General features: G+C 46.7%; 1 protein-coding gene and 1 non-coding gene across 19 annotated transcripts in view; both read left to right on the top strand.

Moving 5' to 3' along the window:
• MID1 (midline 1) overlaps positions 1-23,812 on the top strand; it is a 668,331-nt gene that overhangs the window by 466,139 nt on the left and 178,380 nt on the right. For 2 of the 18 annotated variants that reach the window (XM_021080490.2, XM_021080485.2), the window contains exon 1: positions 19,303-19,474. The exons of the other annotated variants lie outside the window; for them this stretch is intronic. The gene's annotated coding sequence lies outside the window, so the exon portion shown is untranslated. Of the gene's footprint in view, positions 1-19,302; positions 19,475-23,812 lie in introns of those variants that run through there. 18 annotated transcript variants of the gene reach the window in all.
• On the top strand, positions 5,826-5,932 carry LOC146394469 (U6 spliceosomal RNA). Its single transcript, XR_014835969.1, has one exon. It is a non-coding gene; the product is annotated as a U6 spliceosomal RNA (small nuclear RNA).

The following is a 23,812-nucleotide window of genomic DNA, read 5'->3' as shown; positions in this document are numbered from 1 at the left end:
CAGGTAGAGGATGGAGCCCTTGACACAGGAGAAACAATGCCAGGTCCTTAACCCACTGGCCCATGAGGGAACTCGTGTAAGAGAAAATTTTGTCTATCCTTTCCCCTCAGTGTATTCACCCATATTAATTTTTGTACTTTCTTTTTTCCTTTTTTGCTTTTTTAAGGGCCACACCTGCAGCATATGGAAGTTCCAAGGCTAGGGGTCAAATTGGAGCTACAGCGGCCAGCCTACACCCCAGCCACAGCAATGCTGGATCCGAGCTGCATCTGCACCCTACACCACAGCTCACAGCAACGCCAGTCCTTAACCCACTGAGCGAGGCCAGGAACGGAAACTGCATCCTTATGGATACCAGTCAGGTTCATTACCGCTGAGCCACAATGGGAACTCCAATTTTTGTACTTTCTAAAAAATAAACTTTTTTTTTTTTGTCTTTTGTTGTTGTTGTTGTTGCTATTTCTTGGGCCGCTCCTGCGGCATATGGAGGTTCCCAGGCTAGGGGTTGAATTGGAGCTGTAGCCACCGGCCTACACCACAGCTCACGGCAACGCCGGATCGTTAACCCACTGAGCAAGGGCAGGGACCGAACCTGCAACCTCATGGTTCCTAGTCGGATTCGTTAACCACTGCGCCATGACGGGAACTCCCTAAAAAATAAACTTTTGATTTCAGAACCTTTTTAGATTTATGGAAGAGTTGCCAAAAAAAAAGATAATCTATAGAGTTCTTACATACCCTTCACCCAGCTTCCCCTAATGTCACAATCTTATATTACCATGGTCTATTCGTCTTCACAACTAAGAAATTAATGTTGCTACGTTACTGTTAATTCCTCGTGCTTTTAAATAGATGCTCTCTCATTTGGGGGCACTCATTAGGGGCCTGGATCATTCTAATGTTGATATTTAATTGAACTGGGATCCAGTAAGTGGGCTTTATAATTTCAACATTGTAGGCACAGAAATTCCCTTGGGTCTTTGCTGGGGCTGATGTGGTCCTTTGAGAATTCCATGGCTTCCAGCAGCCCTGGGAAATAGCTAGTTTGTTGCAAAAAGAAAGCAAGTTAAGTGACCCCTACGGAAACCAGCTTTCAAATATGTGTTTGACTATTCACCTTGGCTCTGTTGGAAACCTTCAAGTCTTTTTTGAGAACATAAAATAGTCCTTTTTGAACAAAACATTCTAACCCGTTGTGTAAACGTGATGTGCTCAGAACCAGTGCTGCACATGGCAGCACGCTTCTGGACAGGGCGGTTGACACAGGCGACACTGTAAGATTCAAGGTTTTGAAAAGGGGCCCTTGGACACATCCCAGATGAGATAGCTCAATGGGAACCTACCAGATGGAATTTATGAGCCTCTGTCCTAAACAGATGTTTTCCAGCTGCGAAGCTGCGACAAGAAAATGCACCCAAATGCTTCTAATGGACAGATCCCAGCACACACATTCACTCACTCACTTACACAGACACGGAGCTTTTTGAGAACTGGAAATATTTAGATTGCTTAAAAACACCCCTTGCTGCAAATTAAAATTGAAATTTCGGGCATCCGTCACCGCCGGTCCATCATTTATTTGCAGTGCCAGGAAAGTCGGCGATCATCTTGTAGCGAGCAGTGTTGAGTGGATGAAAAACATAAGGACAATTCTGCCTCTTGTCGGAATAGCCCGACTTATCAGCCTCCACGCTCTCCATCATCTGTGATAGTCTTTGAAGCTAATGAGTTAATTTTAATTTCGACCACGTCAATTCGGGGGTGATGGCCTTGAAGCTGTTTCAACCGTATCTTCCATCGGCACAAAGATCGCCGGTAAGGTGGCCTCTGACTTCTTGAGTTTTTGACATCCAGCCACCAGAGGCTGCTCTGAGACCATTATCCTCCTTCCACTGTGGGTCCAAACCCCCCCTGGGGAAAATCTGCAAGGACCGCTTTGGCCTCCGTTGCTTGGAATCGTCCTCACCCAGTGCAGTTCCCTGGTGGTCAGCTGTTAGTATAGTTGATTACGGGGACCAAGACTTGACATTACTATTTGTCTTCTCTATTTTTAAACTCTTCATCTTCTTCTCTTTCTTTTAACTAAACAAGAACTGCGCAAGGCTCTCCTGTTGGCGGTGGCTAATTTTTCATCAGCTTGCCTCTGTGACTGTCTTTTCAAAGAACATTTCTGCAGATTTAAAAAAAAAACAAAACTTTATTCCACAATCCTCATTTCCACATGGTTTCTATTCATCCACATTTTAGCAGCATTTGAGAGTTGCTTGCATGCCATTCCCTCTGTCTTATTTTTTATTTTATTTTTTGGACGCTTCGTCTTTCTCCTTTAAGTCTTTTTCTTTATCTACCAAGACCAACCAAAAATTAAACAAAGGCATGTCTGTAGTTAAGTCAGAAGGACTCAGAATTGTTTCGGTGCCTGTCATGTATTTTGTATTTAATCTTGGACAACTGAGTGCTGATTTAAATTGTTAATTGAAGAATGAAACCAGTTTCTTCATGTGAAATTGCTTGCAGTCTTCCCGAGCAAAGGCATGATTGTTGTGGTAGACAAAAATCAGCCCAGGGAAAACAACTGGTTTTATGTTATTATTACATGTCACCCTAATTAGTATACTTCCATGAGAATCAGTCACTACATAAAGATGTAAAGTTTTACAGCCGTGACAAATACCAAATTAATAGTTCTGTGGCAGGCAAAGCCATCCGAGTATAGACGATCTGGAGAATTTCAACACTGCGATTCTTTCATGCTAGCCTTTTTTTTTTTTTGCAAAATGCCATGTCTGATTGAAAAGGGCATACTTTAAGTGTATGTTTTTTTACATGTGCTTCATTTCCTACAGATTATGGACCAAGGGGAAAAAAAAAAGCCAACCAATTTAACTTGAAGGAAAATGAATACGTATTTTATTAATTTCTATTTGTAGTAACAGATACAAGTTTCGAGATTGCTTTTGCTCTGAAAAAGCCATGCTTAAGGTACCAGGAAGCCTTCCTAACTCTTTGGTGCCGTGATAGTCCCAGAGTGGAAACATTAGAAATGTTTGATATTTCCCCTCAAGTGGAATCATAAAGGTGGAGATCCTTATCTACGAAATTCATGACTGGAGTAGGATACATAGTGGCTTTTATTTCCTGGCAGAAGAATGGCAGCCGCAGTGCATAAAGTGGCGCCTGTTTCGCTACATGCTTGGAGAAAGGTGGAATGCCATGGAAAGTGCTAGATTCCCTCTGTGTGGCAGGTTCCGCTTTTCATCTTGCCCCAGCGGCAGGAGAGAACCAGAAGTCTTTCGCCCACGAGTAAAGCCTTCTTAAACCATCGGGATTTCCCGTGGCATATTTTTCTCTCAATTTGCGTGCCTGACAATCGACTTCCTAAGTGTCACATTCAGGCTGAGCCGCAAAAGCAAAATAGACCCACTGAAGTAGCATGAGGTCAGCTTTGTGGGCTGCATTAGCGGCCTGTCTGAACAAAGACGCCCGACTTAGGCACCGAAAATCATCACGTGGCCCTGGGCGCCTTGCACATGCATTGCATGACTCATTATTAAACATGCCGAGAACAGACAGATTCCAGGCAAGTGAAGCATCTGCTGATTCAACTGCATTTAGGTGGGTCGGGTGACATTTGTCTTCCTAGCTTTTCCTTAAGGAACTCCCACGCCATCTCCCCCCCCCCTCCCGAACATCCCATGTCAAAGGCACCGAGCAGCTGTATTAAGATAAAATTGTGAGCCTTAAAGACAGGCACTTAAATTAGTATAACCCTCAGGCCAGGTAGACTTCACTAAATTGCACAGGCTTTAAAATGCCAGCACTCCATTAAAAAAAAAAAAATGTATCCATAGCAACCTCTTTGTCAAGGGAATAGTTACCTGAAAGGATACACATCTTTTCAAAGAAACAGGGAGAAATAAAACCGTATTAGTTAACTGTGGATGATATTACTTGGGTTTAAATGTAATTAGGGGCATGGTTCAGGGGGAGAAGGGGCTTTTAAGAAACTTTTACAACGTATGTGCTCACTTCCAGTAGAATGTGTTTTCATGCCTTCTTTATCACCAAAGGGTTCTTACATATGGGATTTTTTTATTAAAATGCCATGAAATAACTTGGGGTTTCAGATAGTTAAGAAGAAACAGCAGCCCTCCTCTTCTTTCTGCCCGTCACATGCCTACCATTTTCTTAGAGCCTTCGTTTACATACACGGCGGCGATGAGCCCGAGGTTTTTGCTGCCTCTGGGTCCCTGGTGATCATTTCATGGGTATTTGTTAACAGAAAGGACACAAGATCATGTAAAAATCCACAATCTTTTTATTGTGAGGTGACCCGACTTAAGAGGCTCTCCCTGATGGAGTGGCCTTTCATTCCAACGTGTGCTGGTGATGCAGGCTGCAAGGACAAGCCAGGTCTCAGCCTTTTGATCATATCTGATGACAAACTAAGCTAAGGTACAGGGGTGCTGTAGAACTGAAGAGCCTGCACATTTTACCTTCTCCCGTCTCTTGGGTAAGGAGTGTCGAGAAGGATAAACTTTTCCTCTACCCTCTTAGGTTCAGTCACGGGGGCCTGCAAATTAAATTAACAGGCTAAAAGGCACACAGTGCTAAGTATAGTCACATCCTCTGGAGTTCACATAAAAGGAGTGAAATTCAAAGAGGTAGCTAGACTCTATGGTTTTCACAAAGAAGAGAGGGTTTGGGCTTCGAGGGACAATAAAATGCGAGGGAGGAAGCGACTAGGAGAGCTATATGGAGGCACTCCTAGAAGATAAGGGCTATTGTAGTGCAGTCTGTTGATGCAAACTCCTCTTGTTGACACCCTGTCTTCCGTGATACGTCACTCTTCTCCCTGGTGATTGGTGGGGCTGGGGCACATCTTACTTAAAAGGAAATTTATGCCCTGATTTTAGACAAATAAGAGGAGAGCAGAGAACCCTTCCCGCATCTGTTTGTTCTCAGTTGACTTTAGCTCAAAATAATCCTGATGCCAAAGTGGTATATGTGAAGGTGAAAGGCGCGTTCTGATCTGTTCCAAAAGGTCAAGACATCAAGCTCAGAGCTTGTAGTAGCCAGTGTCATTCAGGGCTGGCTTTGTAAGCAATACCGCAGTCACCCAAGGTCCTCTGTTTAATGATCGGCGACTGCCTGCCAGTAAAACTTTATGTATAGACACTGAAATTTGGATCTCAGATCCTTTTCACATGACCGGAAATAGAATGCATTTGATTTTTTTTTTTCAACCACTTGGAAATGTTAAAAAACCATCCTCGGCTGGTGGGCCATACAGTAGCAGGTGGTAGTAGGATCTGGCCCAAGGCTGGGAGGTCAGGGGGTGGGGAGGGTGCTGATCTAGAGAAGTGGTTTTCAAACCAACAGCATCAGCCCCACCTGGGAACCAGTCAGAAATGCAAATGTCCAGGCCCCACCCCAGACTTGCTGAATCAGAAACTCAGGGGTGAGGCCTGGTAATTGTGTGTTTAACAATCCCTCAAAGGGATTCTGATGCTTGTTTGAATTTGAGAACCACTGATCCAGACAGACCTCCAGTTCCCCAGGGCTCATTCTAATTCCCCAGGGGAGTTTCTGATGCTCTTCCCACCCAGGCCCAGCCCAGATCAATTAAATCCAGGCACCATTTTATTCTAACTCTCCTCCAGGTGATTTCAGTGGGCCGCCCAGGCAACTCATCCTTTCATTGTACAAGGAAGGAAACTGAAGCTCACCGGGTTTGACTTACCCAGGATACACAAGAAGAAGAAATAAGCGTGCAATAGTCTGACCCTTTGTTTTGATACATGAGCATTAAAACAGTATGTTTGATGCTCGCTTCAGCAACACAAATATTAAAATTGGAATGATACAGAAAAGATCAGCATGACCCCTGTGCAAGGGTGACATAGAAATTTGTGAAGCGTTTCCTCTATTTTGCATGACTAGATCACTTTGCTATCCAGCAGAAATTGGCACAACATTGTAAATCGACTGTATTTTAGACGTTCCCGCTGGGGCACAGGGTTAAGGATTCAGTGTTGTCCCTGGCAACTCCGGTTCGATCCCCCAGCCCAGTGCAGAGAGTTAAGGATCCAGCATTGCCACAGCTATGGTGTAAGTCGAAACTGGGGCTGGGATTCGATCCCTGCCCCGGGAACTTCTATATGCTGTGGGTGTGGCCATAAAACAAACAGAAATCTATAATTTTAAAAAATAGTACAGGGAGTGTCCATTGTGGCTCAGCAGGAACGAATCCGACCAGTATCCATGAGGACGCAGGTTTGATCCCTGGTCTCTCTCAGTGAGTTCAGGATCTGGCATTGCCATGAGATGTGGTGTAGGTTGCAGACACAGCTTGGATCTGGCGTTGCTGGGGCTGTGGTGTAGGCCGGCAGCTGTAGCTCCGATTAGACCCCTAGCCTGGGAACCTCCATATGCTGCACCTGGGGCCCTAAAATACCAAAAAAAAAAAAAAAAATAGTATGTTTGGTGATGGAATGTATTTGCCAGAAGCGTCAGGGGTCATGTTATCTTTTATTACTAGCACTGATTAATTTAAAAACACATCTGGGAGTTCCCGTCGTGGCGCAGTGGTTAACGAATCCGACTAGGAACCATGAGGTTGCTGGTTCTATCCCTGCCCTTGCTCAGTGGGTTAAGGATCTAGCGTTGCCATGAGCTGTGGTGTAGGTCGCAGACGGGGCTCGGATCCCGCGTTGCTGTGGCTCTGGTGTAGGCCGGCGGCTGCGGCTCTGATTGGACCCCTAGCCTGGGAACCTCCATATGCCGAGGGAGCGGCCCTAGAAAAGGAAAAAAAGACGAAAAAAAAAGAAAGAAACTAGTAGGGCGAACTAAGGTGCCGAGGCTTAGGACAGACCCCATCTACAAGCACTTTGAGGCAGAGGCCAAACCTCCAACATTCGGAGGAAGAACGAACTCTGAAGGTGGTTGCCAACCCTGGAGCTTCCTGCCCATGTATCTGAGCAGTTCTTCCCTGGCCCCTCGTCTTTGGCACACACCAGGAAGTGACAGTCTTAAATGACAGTGAGAAGCCAACATGTGCACACTTGTGATGGGTCTTTTTTTTTGGGGGGGGGTGCTCTGCCCACGGCAGGTGGAAGTCCCCAGACCAGGGATTGAACCGAACAGCAGTGACAATGCCAGATGCTTAACCTGCCAGGCCCCCAGGGAAATCCCATGTGATGGGTTTTTGACTTTTAAAGACTCCTGTGCCTTGGGTGTTTTTAAAGGGAGCTTTTTTTAAAAAAAAATTGAAGTATAGTTGATTTACAATGTTGTACTAGTTTCAAGTATACAGCAAAGTGATTCAGTTAGACATATATACATTTTTCAGATTATTTTCCACGATAGGTTATTGCAAGATATTGAAAATAGTTCCCTGTGATATTCAGTAAATACTTTTTTCTTATCTGTTTTATGTAGTGTGTATCTGTTAATTCATACTCCTGATTTATCCCTCCTGCCACTTCCCCTAAGGTAACCAGAGTTGTTTTCTATAGCTGTGAGTCTGTTTCTGTTTTGTGTATATGTTCATTTGTATTATTTTTTAGATGCCACGTATAAGTGATATCCTATGGTATTTGTCTTTCTCTGACTTGCTTCACTTAGTATGAGAATCTCTAGATCCATCCTCATGACTGCAAATGACATTATTTCATACTTTTTAATGGCTGAGTAGTATTCCATTGTATAGATGTACCACATCTTCTGTTTCCATTCATCTGTCAGTGGACATTTAGGTTGCTTCTTGGTTATTGTGAATAGTGCTGCAGTGAATTGGGGTGCTCTATTTTTTGGAATTGGAGTTTTCATTTTTTTCCAAATATATATCCAGGAGTAGAATTGCTGCATCATATAGTAGCTCTGTTTTTAAAGGAACCTCCATACTGTTCTCCATAGTGGTTGCAGCAATTTGCATTCCCACCCACAGTGTAGAAGGTTCTAAAGGGCTCTTTCAAAGGATGAATGCCTTGTTCTGATGTTCTCGGCCAAGGTGTCACCATATCGGTACATTCCACAGAAGGAAGAACCCAGGCTGTGTACCCAGAATAGAGCTGGAGAAGGCGAGACACAGTAGAAACCAAGGCACATGATGATTACAAGTGGAGTTGTACAAACTGACCATTGGGTGTTTGTATTGTTTCAGTAGTTACCTCATCATCAAACAAGCCATGATTTGTGGGTGGTGCCGGTGTGCCGCATTCTCATAGTTCTGTGATTAAGAGCATGTTTTCAGGGGCCAGTCAACCCCTGAGCATATAAATCGGGATATGTGGCCTCTTAGCTCTGTGACCTGGGCAAGACACTTGGCCTTGGTGTGCCTCAGTTTTATCTCTTGGAAAATGGGATACTAATAATATGAGAGCCTATTCTCCGTGGGGCAAAGGGGAGCCCAACGAGCTTACAGGCACCTGGCATCGAATAAGCGCTCAGTCAACGTTCAACAACATTAACTGAAAATATATCGCTTCCTTCAAATCACAGTAACTTTGAGGGAGAATAAGCAGATGGGCCACATTCACGGTTATTAAGTGTCAGAGTTGACATGTGGGCTGAGGCTGGTTCCAGAACCCGTGTTCCCAGCCACAGTGCTCCATTTTGATTGGGATTAATAAACCGAGTCTTTATGGTTAGGGGGTGTTTTTTCCATATGCAGTATAAACTTTTTGGCCGGCTTCGCCTATGCCTGGACCGTCTTTCTTTCTGGACCCTCTTACGATGCCTCCAGACTCCCCCGGCCACAGGTGACTGAAGCAGGGAGGCTCCCCCTGATGGCGTCCCCATCTCAGTAAGTGGTGACTTCATTTTTCCAGCTGTTCCAGCAAAGAACTTGGGAGTCATCCTAGTTTCCCCTGTTGACCTGACACAGTCACCCGTCTGCACATCGCACCTGCTCTCCCTTCACAGCGCATCCGGGGTCTACCTGTTTCCCTGCCTCCACTGCCACACTTGTCTGCCCCACCACCGTCTCGTACCGAGTTGACCCAAAGAGCCTGCTCCGTGACTTTCCTTCTGTGTGATGGGCAGCTCTCCTCCCCGCCGTCACGTTGAACTCTGCAAAGTCACGTGGCTATTTTTACTCTTCGGCTCCACATCCTCCAGGTCTCTCCGACTTGCTCCAAGGAAAACTCAAAGCGCTTCCCATGATCCATTAGACTCGGCATGACCTGCAAACACTGCCCTGCAACACACACACACATGCACGCATGCACACACGCACGCACACTCACACATGTTCCTAAAACCCCAGCTTCTCCCACTGTTGCCCTTACTCTTCTCCAACAACCACAGGCCGCTTGCCTTGAGTTGGCCCTGGTCTCAGAGCCTGTGCCGACAGTGTTCCCTCTGCCTGGATAACCCTGCCCCATCTGCAGTCACAGCTGAGAGTCTTGCTTCCTCAGTTCCTCAGACCTCTGCTCAAATATCACCCTATACAGCATCTCCTTGGAGTTCTTGGCTCAGTGGGCTAAGAACCCGACTAGCATCCATGAGGATGCAGATTTGATCCTTGGCCTCACTCTGTGGGTTAAGGATCCAGCGTTGCCGTGTGCTGCAGTGTAGGTCGCAGACACGGCTCGGATCCCGCGTTGCTGTGGCTGTGATGTAGGCCGGCAGCTTCGGCTCCAATTCGAACATTCATATGCCGCGGGTGCAGCCCTAAAAAGAGAAAAACAAAAACACAAAAACATGGAGTTTCCATCCTGGCTTAGCAGTTAACAAATCTGACTGGCATCCATGAGGACGCAGGTTCGATCCCTGGCCTTGCTCAGTGGATTAAGGATCCCTCGTTGCCATGAGCTGGGATGGAGGTTGCAGATTCGGCTCAGATCCTGCATGGCTGCGGCTGTGGTATAGGCCAACAGCTACAGCTCTGATTTGACCCCTAGCCTGGGAAGCTCCGTATGCCATGCGCGTGGCCCTAAAAAACAAAAACAAAACCAAAAACCAAAAACAAAAAAAAAAACAAACACATACACACACAAAACCACACCTTCCCTTCCCCACGGCCACCAGCACTCCCTTCCCCCTTCCCCCATCACCCTCAGACACCCTTTATATTTATTGGTTGATTTATCTCTATCTCCCTCCACTAGAAGCCGTGCTCATGAGGGTCACCCTCAGCCTGCCTGCACCTGTCTACCTGCCCCTCCACTGCCTGGAACAACACCTGCACCTAGTGGGCCCTCAGTAAATACTTGTTGAAGGTGCGATTGGCCGTCCAAGCACACGGAAGGCGTCCCAGTATATCTTTGTTAGTATGAGGTTAATGCACATGAACCCCCAGCCTCTTTTTCTGATAGGAGGCCCTTGTCTCTACACTTGGGATTTTTGGATGCCCCGAGAGTGATGCAGATCAATTCATAGAGATCTACAGAGGCTGTATGGTGCTAATGAAATCAGTGGCTCAAGCATTCATGGGCCAATTAGCTTTGAATAAGGGGAAACCAACCAACCAACCAACCAACCTGCACCACAGACCTGTATCCCATTGGGAAAGCCAGTGGGGAATTCTGAATGGAGAAGGCAAATGTTATTCACAGTTCTAAAGAAAGAGCCCTCAGAACGTGATGAAAGCTAGTATGAGAAAAATGATATATATATATATATATATATGTAAAACTGGGTCACTACGCTGTAGAGCAGCAATTGACACAGCACTGTAAATCAACTGTACTCTAATAATAATAATAATGATAAAGAAATAGCCTTCAAATCCACATCCTGCCCTTCATAGCATAAGAGTGACGTCTTTTTCCAGGAGGAATATCCCATCCATAGGAATATATATTATATATATATATATATATATATATATATATATATATTATATATATATATATGGGGGCCTCCCCCCACCTAAGGACAAATGATCAAACAAACACCGCCTAAATTTAGAGACCCCTTCAAGGTATATACAGATGGTTAAAGTGCTTCAGTTTGTCTCCATATGAAGCGGTAGACGCGTAGCTTATCTCGAAGGCGCGCCGTGAGATACTTGAGGAGGTGGTAGGGTAGCAGCCTTGTGTAGCTGGAAAGAGCACAGTTTGGAGTCCGAAGGATGAGTTCCAATTTCCCACAGGCAACTAATAAACTAGCTGTCCCTTCCAGAGGGCCTCCTGCATCGCTGGTCCAGGATAGATGCGGATGCTTTCATTTCCTCCCTTTTCACTCAGCACAAAGACCTGCCGGTGGGTTTTATTGTGTTAAATAGCACATCTCTCTAATGCAGGTGTCCACTTTTTCATGTAAGATTTAACCAAGACCCCTTGCTGTGTGGTGTATCAGCTGCTTTTAAATGCCTTTAATTGGGTTAGATGAATTTGCCCCGTTAAAGATAAGTCCCACCAAAATGGTTGGTGGCTAAGATGACCTTCCACAAAATTATCTGTTCCCCACACATAGGTACAGCTTAGGAGAACTGTCAGGAAGGCTTTTTGATACAAAAAGATAGAACGTTACGCAAGGGAGTAGGGTCATCTTGTCCATTGTATGATGTTACTTCCGTCGCTCCCATGAAAATAGTTTCAGATAGTGACCGCTATGTCTAAAAGAGGCAAACTAAATCCTTTTGTACATGAAGAAATTGTAGGAGAAAGAAAATGAAGCCTCAATGGGATGCAGTTTCCGAGACATGGAGAGGTCTTTAATGCACATGGAGAAAGCGGAAAAAGCCCTGCTATTCAGCATTTGCATTTTTTTTTTCCTTGCCACAATGCATGTGTTTATCTTGCATCAGGGGAATATTATAGGAAAGCCTATCTCAGTATGTGTGACTTTTCATAAGTGGTTTCCAGCAGCGGAAAAGCTCATGATGGTTCATGTAGTTATAATGAAATAAGGGCAAATATTATTTCCTCAGCTATTAAAAGAGAGTTAAAAAAAAACACCCCTGATCTGTGCCTCGCAGAGGAAAAAGACGTGTAAGCCATAATTCTTAAGTAGTTTTTATCGTTGCCACCCTCATAAAGCCATCTTAAAGCAAGCACTGATATCATGCATGAAGTGAGAGAGGGGTTTTTCATCCATCAGAAAAAAATACAGCCATTTCAGCAATCTCTCGGAGCACCTAAGTGCCAATCTAAAGGATAAAGCATTGTCTTTTTCCAAGCGAGCAGCATAAATCCCGTTCAAAGCTTCTTTTGATTAAAATTTCCGTTCACCTTCTGTCAGGGTGCTGATCAATGAACCAGCCCGATGTGCTTGTTTCTAGCAGAAAAACTGAGATCTGATTCACGAAAGTTAATTTTTTTAATCTCCATGACTAGTTTAAAAATCAGCTTTGGGCATTGACATATTAAAGGTTTGAGAGAGGAATCCTTTAAATATATGAGAAAAGAAATCCTTTTCTCACATAAGAAAAGTAAGAGCGATAAAAGAATAAGGTGTCAAATGGTAATAATAGGAAGCACAGTAACCAGCTATTCCTAGTCATATATAAGGCCACCCAAAAAAGGGAGGGGATTTAAATCAAGAATGATGTCAATTAGGGAGTTCCCATCATGGCGCAGTGGTTAACGAATCCGACTAGGAACCATGAGGTTGCGGGTTCGATCCCTGCCCTTGCTCAGTGGGTTAAGCATCTGGCGTTGCCGTGAGCTGTGGTGTAGGTCGTAGACGCGACTTGGATCCCGCGTTGCTCTGGCTGTGATGCAGGCTGGTGGCTGCAGCTCCGATTGGACCCCTAGCCTGGGAACCTCCATATGCCACGGGAGCGGCCCTAAAGGCAAAAAAAAAAAAAAAAGAATGATGTCAATTCGGAATAAGAAGAAAATGGGATTTTTGGTTGCTCTATTAAGGCATCTGGGTTGTGGAATCTTCATTCCTGTAGCTGTAGAAGAATGTTTGCCTAAAATGGTTTAGATCAGGGCTAATAAACGTATTTCTTGCGATACATGGCAAATCAGTCGTAAATCCTGAGCAAATGCAATCTGTAGTGGGAGAAAGACGAAATGCCAATTAGAGCATATGTGCATGAGGTGGTGACATTGCCCGTGAGGTTCAGAATGGGCCAGCAGGCGTGTAACTTCTCTCAAGCGTTACCCTGGCTCTTTGGTCAGGTGTGGGCCAGATGATCATAAAACACCGCTAGCTTAGGGAGTTCCCATTGTGGCTCAGTGGGTTAAGAACCCGAGTAGTATCCATGAGGATGCGGGTTTGATCCCTGGCCTTGCTTGGCCAGTTAAGGATCCGGTGTTGCCACAAGCTGCAGTGTAGGTTGCAGATGGGGCTCAGATCTGGCATTGCCGTGGTTGTGGCGTAGGTCAGCAGCTGCAGCTCCAATTCCACACCTGGCCCAGGAACTTCCTTGTCACAGATGCGGCCCTAAAAACAACAACAAAAACCACTGCTAGTTTACAGGAAGTGAATTTGAGGACAAGAAATCAATTTGATAAGCAGAAGGATTTTTTTGTTTATTCCTAATTAGATTTAAATTTTATCAAAGTAATGCATGTGCAAAGTACAAATGTATTAAGGACTTGTAAGGAAAAATAGCAATTCCTACCCCATCCTACTCCCTTCTAGGAGTAATCATTTTCAACTTGTAAAAGTTCCTCTGGTGTGTACTTTCATATTTTCCATAATGTGTTTTTACTACTGTTTCTTGGTTTGCGAGCTTTAGACATTATCTTTAACATCCTACATATATCAAAAAGGAATTTCCTCTCTCACACATCCCCACCCCACTTCCTCCTAATATAATCATGTCAGTTAAGAATTGTGTTCATCTAGTAACAGAGATTCCAAAACATGGGCTCAAACAAACGAGCCATTTATTTTTCCCATAGAACATGAAGGATCAGGGCTCATTAGGAGACTTCAGGATGTCCTCAGGAATCCAAGATCCTTCTACCTTTCCTGTTTTCCCAGTTTAGTATGCACTGCCTTCGCATGGATACAGAAGGGCCCCAGTGTATCAGGCACTGCAGTCATATGCCTGATGAGGAAGTCTGAGGAGGCCAAAGGCATATCAGTGGGTCTCCTTGAAAGAGTTCTTCCAGAAGCCCTACACAATAGCTTCTGTTACGCTTCCATAGGCCATAATAGTTTCCCATGATTACCCCTACCTGCAAGGGGGGCTGGGAAATATTCTTCAGCTGAACACATTTCTGCCCCCCACATAAAGTGAAGATCTGTGAGAAAGAAACAAGGCCAAGATGGATATTGGATGGGCTCCCAGTGGTCTCTGCCACAGTAGTGTGCTATGACTGTGCTTCCCTTTTTTTGGGCATTCTTTTGTTTTTCCTGGAGTTAATGATGGCCTCACTTTTTTGCTTATATTTATGTATACCTGTTCATCCTTAAATGTGATCTGTCAGTATCATTTTGTTCCTTGGTAACCCACCTGGAGGGATCCTCCATTCTCCTGGCATAATTTAGACTTGGGCCTTCCTAAGACTGCTGCATCTATTCTCTTGGACTTTTGTATTCTCTTTATGTTGGTTTCTCTGTTTCCTGAGTCCCATTGTCTTGTCTTTCTTGGTTCCTTTCCTCCTTTTGCTAAAACACATCTTCAAGTGGATTCCATTGAAAGAATACAGGGGGTGCAAAAATGTGAGTCGTTCTGTATGAAAATCATTCCATGCTATCCTGACATTTGATGAATAGTAGCCTTGGCCTGTAATTATGAGTTAGGAATCATTTGATGTCCAAATTTGATAGCTCCTACCTTCTAGTGTTACAGTTGAGAGGTATATAATCTATTGGCAAAATTTCATTATTTATAAAGAGAGCCCTCTACTCATGGAGGTTTTAAAATTATTATTAGCAGCAATTCAGCAAACACGTATTGACGAATTGATCATAGCGTCTGTGCTGATTGTTACCAGAGACATACAACAGTCCCTTGGCTAGCCTAGCGTATAGTTATTCAGTCAAACTCTAGGTGTTGCTGTGGAGGTATTTTGTACACGTGGTTAGCATCTGTAATTGCTTAACTAAGCAAAGAAAATCATCTTTGATAATGCAGATGGGCTCCATCCCATCAGCTGAAGACGGTAAGAGCAAAACTGAGGTTTCCCTGAGGGAGAAGAAATTGTGTCTGAAAACTCTAGTATAACTTTTTTTTTCTTTGGCTGTGCCTGTGGCATGCAGGAGTTCCTGGGCCAGAGGTTGAACCTGAGCCACAGAAGTGAGTGGCATACTACTAAGCCACCAGGGACCTCCTGCCTGAAAACTATAGAAGGAGCTCCCGTCCACCTGCTCTATTCGCGTCAGACTTGCCAGTACTCACGATCACAGAAGTCAAGTCTTTGAAATACATTTCAATATGTGTGTGAGGTATCCTCTTGGTTCTGTTTCTTTAGACAGCCCAGACGTATACAGCCCTCCGTGACCTCAGAATCTGGAATACGCAAGTAAGACAAACAAAAAATAAATTAGTACAATAATTTTTCCTTTAAAAATTTCAATATAAGGGGTTCGAATCCGACTAGGAACCATGAGGTTGCAGGTTCGATCCCTGGCCTCGCTCAGTGGGTGAAGGATCCGGTGTTGCGTGAGCTGTGGTGTGGGTTGCAGACCCGGCTTGGATCCCGCGTTGCTGTGGCTGTGTGTAGGCCGGTGGCTACAGCTCCAATTAGATCCCTAGCCTGGGAATCTCCATATGCTGCGGGAGCAGCTCAAGAAAAGGCAAAAAGGCAAAAAGGCAAAAAAAAAAAAAAAAAAAAAAAAGATGGGAGAGAGAACCACCATCCATCATACATAGGTGCCCTTTCGGGAACCTATCAGAGATGGTCAGAGATATCCCTCCTAGAGAGTTTGTAATCTATAGCTGATAAGATGTATGTTATATAGATGCAAAAGTGGGTGATGCTTTCATATAAAAAAACATGGAAAATAGGAGTTCCCTGGTGGCACAGCAGGTTAAGGACCTGGCATTGTCACTGCTGCAGCTTGGGGGCCACTGCTGTGGTGTGGGTTCGATCTCTGGCCCAGGAATTTCCTCTTGCCATGGGTGTGGCCAAAAAATGTAGAGGAGTTCCCATCGTGGCTCGGCAGTTAACCCGACCAATATCCATGAGGATGCGGGTTCAATCCCTGGCCTCACTCAGTGTGTTAGGGATCTGATGTTGCTGTGAGCTGTGGTGTAGGTGGCAGACATGGCTTGGATCCGGCGTTGCTGTGGTGTCGGCCGGCAGCTACAGCTTCGATTGGCCCCCTGGCCTGGGAACCTCCATACACCATGGGTGCAGCCCTAAAAAAAGACAAAAAAAAAAAAAAAGTAGAAAATAGACTGTCTCACAAATACATCCATGAAGCAAAGGTTCTGTTTGAGAAGGCTAGTCTTGCACTCTGACCTGTATACAGCTTGGAAGTGGGAGTGTCAGGATAAGGATGGCATTAGGCTTATTGTTGTCATAATTGCGGAAGAGTTATTAAATTAGGTAAAAAGGTAACCTCAGTCTTTTAATTTTCCAAGTGGTTCTTTCCCCTTTTGTCACGTGGCAGTGGCCGCGGCCAGATGGATGTCCCTGTCTCAGAGAAGCTGCCTGTTGCATCTGGTTCCCTTTCCACATGTCTTTGGGGACCATCTCCTGTGCTGGGGGTACCGTGAAGGTGGCTGGGGTTCCACAGATGAAGAGGATACTATGCTTGCTCTCGCGAGTTCTGTAGTTGGCCAGGGGAGCCGGACTGAAGAGGATAGGATGGCAGTGCAGCAAGGAAGCCCAGCTCTTCCCACCTCTGTGTTTCGGGTCCTCGCTGCAGGAAAGCAGGGACTCTCTCTCTACCATGGAAACTGGCAAAGGCTACAACAAATCTGGCCTTGGTTGTTAAACATTTACCAGCACAGCCCTGGGTGTCTATAAACTACCGAGGAGAGGGAAGGGATTCGTATGTTTTGGGGTATTTGGGGAAGCTACAAAAGAGTGGTGACATTTTGACCTTGGGGGATGGGGTGGAGACTGGGCCAGAGGAGGAGAAAGACGGATGACACTGTGACGGGACACAGAGATTGCGAGAGGAAATCCCAGCTCGTATTTACCTTGGAGGCGATGACAGCAGAAGGCACATGCAGTCGTGAGGAGCTTCTGTGGAAGGTGATAAATGGATGTGCCTTGGATTTGAACCCCAGTGATATTTAATGGCAGCAGCCCTCGGTCGTTTCCTGTGTCCTGGGGCTGTGGGCATACCTAGGGCAGGAAGAGGCCCAGTATTTCTCAAAGTGAATCACAGTCTTTTGGCGCTGGGATAAAATGCAGATTCCCTGCTAAGGCTGGGGGACTGGAACGGGATTAGGGACCTCCAGGTCTTGATAACGGGCTGCCTCTACCGATCAGATTCCCTTGAAGCAGAGTTCTGGGGATTTGCCTTTTTCACAGTGTTCTCAGAAGTTTCCTTGCAGGGTTAAACTGGAGAACCAATATTCTAAAGCTGGTATGTCAGCGGTTCTCAACTGGGCATGGTTTTGCTTCCCCCCAATCGGGAACATTTGGTAACGTCTGGAGATATTGCTAATTGTCATGACTGTGGAAGCGCCACTGGCATCTAGTGGGCTAAGGCCAGGGCTGCTGCTAAATATCCCTCAACACAGCACAGCACCCAAGAGCACAGCATCTGACCCCCAAATGTCACTAGTGCCAAGGTCTAGGTCATGGTGATAGGCTCTGAAGTAAATACAAGAAGAGGACCGGAGGAGTTCCCGTTGTGGCTCAGTGGTTAACGAATCTGACTAGGAACCATGAGGTTGCTGGTTCGATCCCTGGCCTTGCTCAGTGGGTTAAGGATCCGGCGTTGCCGTGACCTGTGGTGTAGATTGCAGACGCGGCTCGGATCGTAGGTTGCTGTGGCTGTGGTGTAGGCCGGCGGCTACAACTCCAATTAGACCCCTAGCCTGGGAACCTCCAGATGCCACGGGAATGGCCCTAAAGAAGACAAAAAAAAAAAAAGAAAAAAAAAAAAAGGAAAAAAGAAAAAAAGAGGACCGGAGTCAGCTTGCGTCATTAGGTGGGCCCTTAACCTGCTAAGGTTGGGGACTGGAATGGGATTATGGACCTCCAGGTCTAGATAACGGGCTGCCACTTTTCTAGAACTGGGCAGAGCTGGACATCTAGTGAACCCATACAGACAATACTCCCGAAGCTGCCCTTTCATTATTTGCTAAATTGTCCGGCCTCCCCCATTCCAAAATTTTTTATTTATTGAATTATTCTATTGTGGTCTCTATACCTTTGGCGCGGGGGGGGGGGGGGGGGGGGGGGGGAGAGATAATCCCTGGTGCTACGCAAAGTAATTTTTGCTCACCCTGCACTTTTTTTGGAAATCCAAAAGGCAGATTTGCATTGAAATCATATTGGTTAAGAGTTGAGAAGGGTTACTGTTGATGATAAGAAGGCAAACTTTGGAAGTTCTTTTTTTAAGTGTGGGTTTAAGTTTGGAAGAAGCCAGCTAGCTCCCCTCCCATCCAACTGAGATGCCGTCCAGCTTGTCCCTGTTAAGAACTTCACCAGATCGGCCTTGCAGGTGAGGTGAAACGTAGCCAAAGGTGGACACACTTAGTTAAACATGTTTTCTTCCTAACCAAACGTCAGTGTCAATTTTCTTTTAACAGCTTTCTCTAAAATTGTGCCTCGGGCCCTCAGTAGATAGAGATTCTTGTTCATTTGCTGTGTTTCAGCAGATTCGTGTGCACGTTCCCATTAAGACCGGTTTTTTCCTGGACGGGCACACCGTGCATCCCTATGGAAATGAGGTGGGTGGTGCCCCCCTCCCCGGAGTGCGGGTTTCCGTTCAGGTGTTCCCAGTGATGATTTGATTTCCTCCCCCTGTAAAAGCCGGACCGTAAAAGCCGTGTCTGTAAAAGTAGGCGTTGTGGTGCAAGATAACTCTTGCCAAGACCCGCCTGGGTCCCGAGCGTGGCACTTGGCTGGCCGAAATCACGCTGCCCCTTCCCAAGGCCTTCGTGCTTTTAGGGCGCTCTTAAAAGGCCAGGCCTTATTAAGCCAGTTAAGCTTTGAGCAGACCCAGAGCCGCGAGATAAGAGCAGAACTCATCTCGTACTCGGGGAGCTTTGGAGGCTCTTTCCAGCTGCTTCCAGTCATTGAAACCCCGAGCGCTCTCTAATCCTCGCGGGGGCCGCCCCTCCGGCTCCCAGGGCCCACCCCTTCCTCCTGATTGGCCAGCCTCCTCCGGGGCCCACGCCAGCCACCTACGACGGCTCGGAGACCCGATTTGAAATAAGAGCCAGGCGGCCCTCGCTTCCCTGCGCCCGACTTTTCATAGGCTGGGAAGCTAAGCTTGAGAAACTTGACGTTGTCTTGGGCAGAGTGCGTGTAGCAACAGATCAAAGAAAAAGAGGAAGAAAACGTGCTCTCAGCTGCCTGGGGGTCTGGCTGAGTTGCTTTTGTCTTGCGGGCTTCTGCTGGGTTTGGTGGTTTCCCCTCGGAAGACCGGGGCGTGGGCTTGGAGGCGGCTCGCTCCCTGCCGGATGGGTGATGGAACTCCAAACATGAGGCAGGTAAGCTCCGGGGACGTGCACGCGCGGCCGCGGAGGGAGGGCGCCGCTTGGGCGCCCCGGACTGTGACTCCGGGGAGCTCGCCGGATTAGCAGATGCCTGGCCACGTCCTTGCATGTGGCCGAAAGACGGGGCTGCGTTTTCCTAAGGGAAGCCGAGCCGCCGCTTTCCTGAGGTTTCCTCCCTCCCCTCGCCACTTTTGCCTCGAATGGGGATTGGCGATGCCAGGTGGTCATTGTGAAGGGGCTTAAAAGCGGTTCGGAGACTATGTAAATCAGTTCCCCTTTGCCGTCGCTGGAAGGTATTGTTCCGGATCCAGATCGAGCTTTTCGCCTCTCTCCTGTGCTTTGGGTGGGAATAAAGACAACTGAATATCCTGAAAAAGAATTACACGGGGCCTCTTATCTCATTTTGGCTTCCCGTTCTGAGCTCTTACTGTGTTTATGGCTGAGGAGGCGGAACCCGCCCGAAACTGAGCACAGTCCGTCCTTGCAGAAAAATGCAGATTTGTTTTTCTGTTCTCGCAGTTCTGAAACTGTTATTGCCTTTGGACCTGAGCAGACAGCCCTGCAAGTAGCGAGCTGAGAAGGGGCTCGGGGGTTACTTAAATGAGGCTTTGAAAAGAATTCGAAACCCGGCCGCTTCTTCCGTGGCTGCGGGGCATGACGATAAAACGCCTTATCAGCCCAGGCAGAGGTTTATAGCTTTGCCGGTAAGAAAAGAAGTGAGCGGAGGAAGCCAAGAAAGGGGTGTAGTTATAACTCAACCAAAGTTAGAGAAGAAGCTTATGTCAATATTTCAGTACCAAGATCGTAGAAGAAAGACTGGAAAATCTTTGCTAGTAGGCTGGCAAGGGCAGAGAATTCCAAGAGAGGTGAAATTGCTCTTGCCTGCTCTTAGTAACTGTGGGTGGGAAAAGTTCGCAGCCGAATTACCACCAGAAAAGCTGTGCACGTCTTCGAAGTGGGTTGGGCACTCGCCACCCCGCGCGCTTTGGGAGATGTGATTTGCATAGGATGCTAGGGGCTGGGGCGAGCGGTGGGGGGGGGGGATTAGAACTTTCGGTGCCTTTCCTGCAGCCTCTGGAGGTGAAGCAGAGCCCCCACCGCAGCTTCAGGTGAAAACACCCTCCTCTGCGTTTCTTGCCCCGTGGCCTGCTCGGTAAAGCAGACGTGCTTGGCAAGTTGCAATGAGTACAGAAAAGCACGCTCACAGCAGCCAGTGTTGTGTGTGTTGCCAGCGACTTGCCCTCTCCTTGCTGGAGGCTGGGCCCGACGACGAGTTTTAAGTTGTGCAAACTCACCGTCTTGACCCCATTCTTTTTCTGTGGCGCGTTCAGATGGGACGGGGGAAGGAAGCGGGGAACCCTAAATGGAAAGGATTTTGTAAAAGGAAAAAGAGGAACGCAAGACATTTTTTTGCCAAAGCTCCTTGGCTGGAACAAAGAAGTCATTTGATCCCTTGTGGAGCCACCTGTCCTCCCGGTGGTGTCTGAGCTCACTTTTCAGAATCCCTGTTCCCACACGATTCCTCTGGAATGGGGGCGCTCCCTGTGCCTGACGCCAGAGGCATGCCATCCCGGGCTTGGCATGATTTTTCCCATGCCTGGCTCCTTGTGGCGTTCGTGTGAATTGGAATCCAGCCCAGGAGTGAAGTTTGAAGGGTACGCATGTAGTAACTCCTTAGTTATTTAATGGATGGGCAACTTTGCATCCCATAGCTCTGTATGCCCGAGAATTTTTTAGCCTCTTCAGTACTTGAAAAGAGGGTGGGTTGGGGTCGGGGGCGGGGGAGGGAGGAAAAGAAGCGGGGGTCGTTTCTCATCCAAAGAATCTGGGTGTCCAGCGTTTCAGGAATCTCACACGTTGTTCTGCAATGGCCCGAACAAGAATGTGGACAGGAATGAGATGGTGGATGGAATAGTGGCTTGGATGGATCCAAACTTGATTTGAGTTTCTCTTGGGGGCGGGGGTGGGGGTGGGACTTGTGTCCAGGCGGGGATGAATCCCCCACCCCCAGCCGATTTGTCATCTCAGCCCGGCCGCCCTAGCTGGACTTGCAGGGTTAACCATCAAACGGGTCCCTGTGTCATCAGCTCCCCGATGAAATCCAATCGCTTCGCCGAGGAGTGATCGAGCCCTCGGGGCTGCACAAATGCCAAACAATGGCATGGCAGCCGCGGGAGCCGGGCCCCTGACTAGCCACAGCGGGTAGCCAGAAATTGCCAGCGGAATTGCAAAGCTGCCTGACGGGTGATGAGATGCAGAGGGCGGGGGTTTGCCTTCTGCCAGGTTGGCGGGAAAGGAGCACGGGTAGAAAGATAGTGTCCTTTGAGGGTGCCTAAGTTCACGCCGAGTTAGGCCAAAAGAAGAGTGTGAACCCGATTTGCCTTTATCAAGAAGTCATTTAAAAGCGTGTGCCAGCCTTTCTCGGCGCTCTGATCATAAAGGGGAAACTTCTGAAACTTCCTTGAGAAGGAATTTGCTCTGTTCCCAGGCAAAAGGGAAAGGCATGGCCACCTGTTCTGGAAGCCCAGCCAAAAACAACAGGTTGGCCTGTGGCATTCCCACAATTGCAAATATCCTCCTCAAATAGCACGCCGCCCATTGTCCCTACCAATGAGAAGAACAAATAATTCGTGCTCGAGCTGGGGTCGGGGGTGCGGGGCCCGGAATCAGGTTCTCGAGACAAAATTGCCTACCAGATACATGTGTTTTTTAATATCCTGATGCTTGTAGGAACCAGTCCAGGAGAAGAAGGTACTCGCTCTCTTTCCGATGGACTAAAAGAAATCATTGCAGTTGCCTTATTGCGTGAAGGGAAAGAAGGAAGTTAACCAGGGCTTTAAGCAGCTGCTAAATTCTTGCAAGACTGGGGTGACTCAGTTTGATGAGCCCATTTTGCATTCTTCAGATTGGAATTAAAATGCCCCAGGACATCTGGTTGAATAATGAATGTCTTTGTATGAATCTTTCCTTTGAGGATTAGAAAGTCCTTTACAAACATAAGCTATTTATTCGCCACCGCAGCCCTGGGAAAGGATGAGGTGGCCGTTTGATCCACAGGGAACAAATGGTGAGGTGAAGGCTGCGACAGGTGAAGTCTAAAGATACACAGCAAGTTAGGTACAAGCCCGGGATGAATGCTACCCACCCTGAACGACCAGGCTTGGAGTCCAAAGTGAGACAAGGGATTACAAGAGAACTCTCCCTCAGCCTCCTTTTCTTTAAGTCATTAATTTTTATGGTCACACTCTCGGCACATGGAAGTTCCTGGACCAGGTATTGAATCTGAGCCGCAGCTACGGCAACGCCGGATCCTTTAACCCACTGCGCGCCGCCGGGCTGGGGATCACAACCCACGCCTCCGCAGTGACCCCAGCTGCTGCAGGCAGGTTCCTAACCCACTGCGCCACAGCGGGAACTCCAGGATCCCTTTTCTTGTTCTGTAACCAGCATGTAGCGTCCCAAGTATGTTTTATGGTTTCCTTCATTGGAAAGTCAAGCCTGTAAAAGCGTAAAAGGCATTTCTGTTCTCATTTGCCCCAACATTGAGATCCGACAGCTTTTATGACATCAAATAGAAAGATACTGTAACTAACCGGAATTTAAAGTATGCGTCTTCTGAGAAATGTTCCTTTCAACAGCCCCTGTAAGGTTTTAAGTTTTTGCACATGGTTTGGAGGTCCGATATCTTCAGCACCCGTTAGCATTTTCATTTCTTGCCTGCTATCTCTCCTTTGCAGGGAATGTGATAATCATGGCTGGCTGTCAGATAAGAGATCTTTATTGGTCTTCTGAAATAGTTTTTTTTTCAGGTTGGCTTTTCCTGGCCATTTGTTAGGACCTGCGCTCGTAGTTTGCTTAGTTAGGGACCTCATAGGTGGCGAGCAAATCCTTTAATTGGTAGCTACATGTTATCCGCAGACATTCCAGCAAGTTTTAAGGCTAAGTATGTATGTGGATGGCTCCTGGCTTTGATCCCTTGTGTGGTAAATAGACATCCAAGGTAGCTATGGCAACCTGGGCCGTGCATTGGTGACAGGGGCGGGGGTGGTGGCGGGATTTGGTCACTGGACAAAGAATGATTTGTTTGATTAGAAAAAGGTGGGGGCAATCAGGGCATTTTGAAACTGGCCTGATTTGAGGATCCCAGTTCATCCACATCTTTGGGATTTTTCTCCATAGGCTCACAGAATTAATGGCGAACCACAACCAGTGCATATTGCAGCTGTAATTTAAAGGCTTTTTAATCAAGTGGTTGCTACTTTCAAAAAGCAGCTGCTAAAACGAACTGATAGCCATGTCTCTGTTGTACAGAGTATGAATGTTTGTATTTTC

This window comes from Sus scrofa, chromosome X (genome assembly GCF_054392235.1).
Source record: "Sus scrofa isolate SSC_HxYL_T2T_F1_AM1 chromosome X, Sscrofa_HxYL_maternal_Yorkshire_Landrace_v2.0, whole genome shotgun sequence".
Lineage (NCBI taxonomy): Eukaryota > Metazoa > Chordata > Mammalia > Artiodactyla > Suidae > Sus > Sus scrofa.
Note: the sequence above shows the minus strand (reverse complement) of the source record. Positions and strands in the feature narration are given on the sequence as shown.